Here is a 6,000-nt window from a genome sequence, read left to right as displayed (position 1 = left end):
TTCTATTTGAAGGGGAATGGGAAAAGTATTCTTGTGGTGTTATGGGTTTGGTTTGAAGGCAGCCACCCCATTTTCATCACCCTAGGGTTGAAATGGAGGGGGCAGCCGTGGTGTCCCTCCTTTTCAAGGCTTTGAATGGAGGTGGAAATGGCCCTTTGCCATCAGTCGAAGGCTTTCATTTGAGGAGCGCCCCTTCTTTTGTGCTCTCGTAGGGGACGAACGTGAAGGGGAGAGGACACTTCTTTGCCCTTGTTGAAGGGAGGCGAGCCCCGCCTGCGGCGTCAGTTTCGGGCTTCGGTTGCGGGAAGCTGCAGCTGTGGCAGCGTTTGCAGGGCTGCAATGGGGCCGTGCCGCTGCATGGGAGGGCGCTTGTGGTGGCCGCGGCCCGGGCCGGAACGTTGCCGCTCGGGAGCGGCGCTGGCACGGCCCGGGCAGCTGCCGGGGCGCACGGGGGATTTGGCGCGGCCGGGCCGGCCAAGGGCGGCGGTGGCGGAGCCGCGCCGGTGCGAGCCGAGGGAGCCGCGCCGGGCCGGCCAAGGGCGGCAGAGGCGGCGCGGGCGGTGCCGCGGCGGCCCGGGCGGTGCCGGCCGCTCCGGCCGCTCCGGGCGCGGGGCTCGGGCGCCGCCGCCACCCCCGGGCCCGGCGCCGGCCCCGCCGGGCAGGGGCAGCGGGCGCGGCTCTCCGGGCCGGCGCCGGCCCCGCGTGCCGGAGGAGCCGCCGGAGGAGCCGGTCTCCTGGCGGGAGCCGCGCTCCGTCCGGGGCCGGCAGCGAGCGCGGGCTTCGGCTGCTCGCAGTGCTGGGGCGGTGCCGCGGTTCGGAGGCGCTTTTTCGGCATTGATTGCATCGCTGTGTTCGGTTTGCAGCGGGGGTACGCTAAGGGCTACGGGGTTCTTCCTGAGTGCTGCGGTTCTCGGTGCCGGTGGGGATGATAAAGGTTCGTTTCGGATTGGGTTTCGTAGTCGGATATGGTTTTTTTGCCGGGGTATTATGTTTAGAAAGGCGCGCAATGGTTTTTACGGGTCGTAGCGCGAAGCAGCGGTTCGGATTTTAATTCTGTTGAGGTGGCTTTTATTGGCGTGAGCGGGTAGTGTTTGTTTCGGTGGGCTTTTGAGGTAGCGTCGTGTCGTTCATAGCAGCGGGTTTTTAATCTCGAGAATTGCATGTGTGTTTATCGTCTTCCAGGGCTTTTATTTATTTGGTTGGTTTGATTGTAGTGTATGTTTTATGGTTGCGGGTAATTTGGGAGACATTGTTTATGGTTACGTTTGTCTTTAGTCTTTGTGTTTGTTTCTAGGTGTTATTTTTATTTTGATATCTTGAGGCACTATGGGTTTATTCCGTTGGGAATAATATTTTTGTTGAAAATGAAAGTTTATTCGGTTTTGGGGCTTTTTTTGTTGTTGGTTTTTTTTTTATTATTTTTGTTGTTGTTCTTTCATGTATTTGATTGTTGTTCATCGGTTTTATTTTGGGAATCTGGGTATTTATATGGTGGATCTTTTCAAGTAGTATTGAGTAGTTGTTTTCTTAGTTTTTAGACCTTGAGATTTTTTCTATTTCGTTATGTAGTTCGGCTGTTATTTTTACAGAGGATTGGTTATTCTTTGAGTTAGTGTAGAGGTAGAATTTTGTTTATTTTTTTTTAGTAACCTTCAGGGTCAGTGGCACTGTTTGGAGTTTAGTAGGTTGGTTTGATTTCGTTTTTTAGTAGTTGTTGTAATTTGCTGTGCGTGTTTCTATAGGGTTTTCTTTTATCTTGGTTCCATTTTTCGGATATGATGAGAATTTGTTATTGAAAAGAGTGTTTTGTGGTTTTTTGGCTGGCAGATTTTTGGCTGTTGGAGGTATCTTGATGTTTTTCGAAGATATTGCTGGCAATTCAATGCTCTTTGTATTGTAATTTTATTTAGGAATTGGATTTCTAATGTAATATTATAACTACATTTAAACAAAACAGATGTGTGGAAATGGGAATAAACCTCTCTTGTTTTTATATATTTGATCTTTTTTTAAAATTTTACTTGTAACATAAGTTATTATATGTTACAATAAGATATTATCTTTTTTAATTAGAGTATTGTGTGTATTTATAGATATGTAGATAGAGAATATAAATATAGACACAACCCAACTCAAATATAAATATAGAAATGTGTTTCAAATATATGCAGGTATACATAAAATTTTTAAATAATTGTAAATATAAAATAACATCAATTGATACTACGCATAATACAAGTAATACTGTATATATCTTTTTTAGTATATTATAGGAAATAGATATAAAATAGATATATCAATTGATGTACTATACTTATAAAACAAATGATAGATATGATAATTATAATTATAAAAGTATTTTTCAAGTAGTTGAAAATAAAGGATGGTTTTGTTTTTCATTTGGCAAAAGCAGGGGTTTTAGTATAAAAATTATAAATACAAATAATATAAAGGTAGAAGTCTAAGTATATAAATATATCATAAATAGCTAAAGATTAATATAAAAATTAAAAATAAAGGAAAAAACAAGGTTTAGCAGTAGATATGATACGTAATTTAATAAATAATTTCTCTCTATTATTTGAGCAGGATACATATTATATATATTCTAAATATAATGCATCAATATAAACTAGAAATATAAATGTGTATATAGTCATGCAAGCTCTAAATATAACAATATTTCAGTATAGTTTAAAAGAAGGGTTTTCTGGTATTTATTTAGTTAGAATTGGATTTTTTTTTAAATAATAAAAGTATTTTAGAAATGTAGTTTTAAGCTATAGAAGAACTATATAAGAACTATACAATTAATAGAGAAAGATATTTATAAAAACACAGGGAAATACATATAAACAATAGGAATAGACAGAATATATTGTATAAATTACATGCTACATCAATGTTCACTATAAATATGCGTGTGACTATAAATATGAAAAATAGAAATAAAACTTTTATTTAAACATGGCTTTAAATCAAGGGGGCTTGTTTGACTCTTGCTCGATAGGAGGCAGGTTTTTGGCATTTATTTCAGAGCAGTTTTTGTCTGGGGTCGCCCCTGTTCTTTTTTGCCGCCTTCGCTGCCCGCAGCCCCGAGGCGCGCTGCGCCCCCGTCTGGGGCGGGCGGCAGTGCTGCCTCCTTGTGGGCAGAGCGCGGTACTGCAGCTGTGAGCCGACAGGCAGCCGAGAGGCCGCCGTGTTGGGAGTGGCGTGTCGCGGGTGTCTCGGACTGGCTTGACCTTCTCAAAATGGCGGCCAAACAGGCGGAGAAAATAGCACACCCCGGTGAGTCTGCCCCCCTGTGTCCAAAGGGCGGTACTGCACCCCCCGAGCCAGCGCCTTGCCTCTCGCCGCTGGGTGCCGGGGGCGGCGGAAGGACGCGGCTGCCGAGCGAAGGAAGTGCGAGGGGCGGGAGCGAGCGGCATCGGAACAAGGCTGCAGCCCCCGGGCCCGCGCCCGCCACGCTCCAGGCGCTGGGAGCGACCGCGGGCCGGACAATCCCGGCGGGGCGGCCCCGGGCAGGCGGCGCAGGAGGCGGAGCGGGGCCGTGGCTCTCGCCGCCGTCGCTGCCGCCAGCTTTGGAAGGTCGGGCCGGGCGCCCGTCCCGTCCCGCCGGCTCCCGGTCTCTGTAAACTCCTCTGTGGCTTCGCAGGTCCGTGCTGGAGAGTGGGAGAAAGGGCCCTGCTGGTTGCCGTGTCCTCGGTGGGCAGCGAGCTCTGACCTTGGCCGGATGGGCTGCTGAGTAATGGAACAATGGGGATGCGCTTTTATGTATTTAGTGACCTTTACAGATTTCTCCCCCTGCTTCAGGTGAGCGTGCATCATTGCAGGCTTGGGATTGAGTGAAATGCGCTGAGGAAACCGGCTCTGGGGAGGGAAATGCTCTGTTAACATGTGCCTGTTCTTCTGTCAGACTCATCACAGCAGGACAGCATGAAGACTGAAAGTGTAAGAAGATGTGGAGGGAAAGAGAGAATCTGACAGGAGCATTGAACGCACAGGTGCACGAATTCTGCTTTTGGATTGGATTTAAACTCAGAAGTTGTAAGGAATTTGGGAAGGAGAAGGGACATTTCAGAAGGAGAAGGAGTTGTTGTTACAGTCCTGGCAAAATCTTTTGTTCTAGCTGATAAAAGAAGTTAGTTTAAATTAAAAAAAATTTGAAATGTGGGTTTTTTTTTCCTTGACTATTATATTCATTGGTGGTATATGGTGTGTTATTTCTTGGTATTATTAACTCTGTGTAAATTGTTTTTTGAGTGAAGCTAACTTTCTGGATGGGTTTTCAGGTAGGAATAGATGGTATTTCAGGTAGGATTAATTTCAATAGGTTTCTTTCATAGACTTCTCATAGGTATTACTGGGATTTTGGTATTGTTTACTGTATGTATAAACATACAGATTTGGTAGGGCCAGCTGGGCTGCTGGAGTTTTGGGTGTGAATTTATTAGATGGCTTTGGTTAAATACAGAATAATTATGTAAGTTAACAGCAAATGACCCAATTTATCCAGCTATGCTACCTAAACACAAAGTTTTATGTCTTACCAGTTTTCTGTTCTTCTGCTCCAAGTAGCTGTTGCAAAAAAGAAAGCACTGTTATTTTTGTGAAGAGTTTTCTTCTATAACAAGCCCTTTACTCCCCTTGAATCTGAGAGGCCAAACAGCTGCAGCTGTTCTGAGGGCTTTTACACCTGGGAGGATTTGCCCCCTCCCTTTTCCTGGGTGCCATGGGAACGAGAGGCGGGCACCATCGGGGGTATATTAAACCCAGCCTTGGCTGAGGGGCTTCATTCCCTCTCTGGGATGTGCTGGGGTAAGAGCTCTCCTCTCATTTCAGTGAAAAGGCTCTTTCAGCTCATCTCAGCTTGTTTCCAGCAGGTGTTTCTGGGCATCTAAAGCAGCAGAGGCTTGGAAGAGACTGTGAAGAAAACAGCATGGAATACAGGGAGTATGTAGGTTCACAATTTTGGGTTTTGTGTTTAGGGGTGTTAAAGCACCTTTGTAATTTCTGGTTTTGTTCTTGGTTTGTTTTTTATGGTTTTTAGGAGGAGCACGCCTTTCAGAGATTCCAGGTTGTGTCAAGGACAACACTTTTTGCAGCAGATTCATCGTGTCTCAGGAGGGATCTGCCCAGTATCAAGGATGATGTTTGAGATTGAGGCTTCAGGTGAGTTGAGGATTGTGAGTGGGAGAGGGAGGGTGAGCAGGTATCCAGTTAGGAGTTCTTGGGAGGGGGTTTGCAGGCAGCAGGGTGAGAAAGGGTGTTTATTTGTTTATTTGAGGGCCCCCCTCCCCACAAGGCTTCTAGCAGAGGCATTCCCATGTCTTAGAGCACACAGAGTCATCCAGTGCACTCACAGGAATGCCATTTAACTTTGCCTTTCTCTAACCCAGGTGCCAGCCCTAATAAAGGCCACAGCCTTGGAATCAGGATGAAGCTGGAGCCTGAGGGAGCCAGGCACACTCAGGAGAGGGCAAGTAGCTGACTGGCTGGGATTTGGCCCGCATAACTCTGGACTCATTCTTTGGTTTTGGTTTTCTTTATTGTAGCTGACCGAGAGGCTCACAGGCGATCACGAGGCTCTCTGAAGCAGCCTCATTTCAGGTGCAACGTGGATTCCCATCACCGATCATCCAAAAGATAAGTTGGGAGCCACGGCCTGGAGATGGGGGCGTAGCAGGTTGGGAGTTCTTGGGACAGATTTAAAAATTAGCGGAGGGAAAAGCAAACTTGTCCAAGGGCCTCTTAGGACAGCTAAAGGGAGAGGCTCTACTTTTGATGGCAGCTTTCAGGCGGGCAGTGCAGAACAGCTCTGGTTTGTGTCGTGGTTTCCGGTGTGCCGTGTTCCCTAGTGTGTCTTTGGGGTCCCTTTTGCCTTCTTCCCTCGAGGCCCTCACGACAAGCATGATGTGTGGTGTTTGATGTCCCCCTGTTTGTCACGTTCTGTGTCACGGGTGTCTGCACACATACGGGTGCCGGAGCTGTTCTGCCCTG

At 46.6% G+C, this 6,000-nt stretch overlaps 1 long non-coding RNA gene across 1 annotated transcript; it reads left to right on the top strand.

Annotated features, from left to right (window-relative positions):
• Positions 1 to 806: 806 nt before the first annotated feature.
• On the top strand, positions 807 to 5,499 carry LOC141729066 (uncharacterized). The gene is made up of 5 exons (XR_012580313.1): positions 807 to 3,813; positions 3,917 to 4,004; positions 4,884 to 4,953; positions 5,051 to 5,172; positions 5,400 to 5,499. It is a non-coding gene; the product is annotated as an uncharacterized LOC141729066 (long non-coding RNA).
• The last annotated feature ends 501 nt before the right edge of the window (positions 5,500 to 6,000 follow it).

Source organism: Zonotrichia albicollis, chromosome 5 (genome assembly GCF_047830755.1).
Source record: "Zonotrichia albicollis isolate bZonAlb1 chromosome 5, bZonAlb1.hap1, whole genome shotgun sequence".
Taxonomy (NCBI): Eukaryota; Metazoa; Chordata; class Aves; order Passeriformes; family Passerellidae; genus Zonotrichia; species Zonotrichia albicollis.
This window is presented reverse-complemented; position numbering and strand designations above follow the sequence as displayed.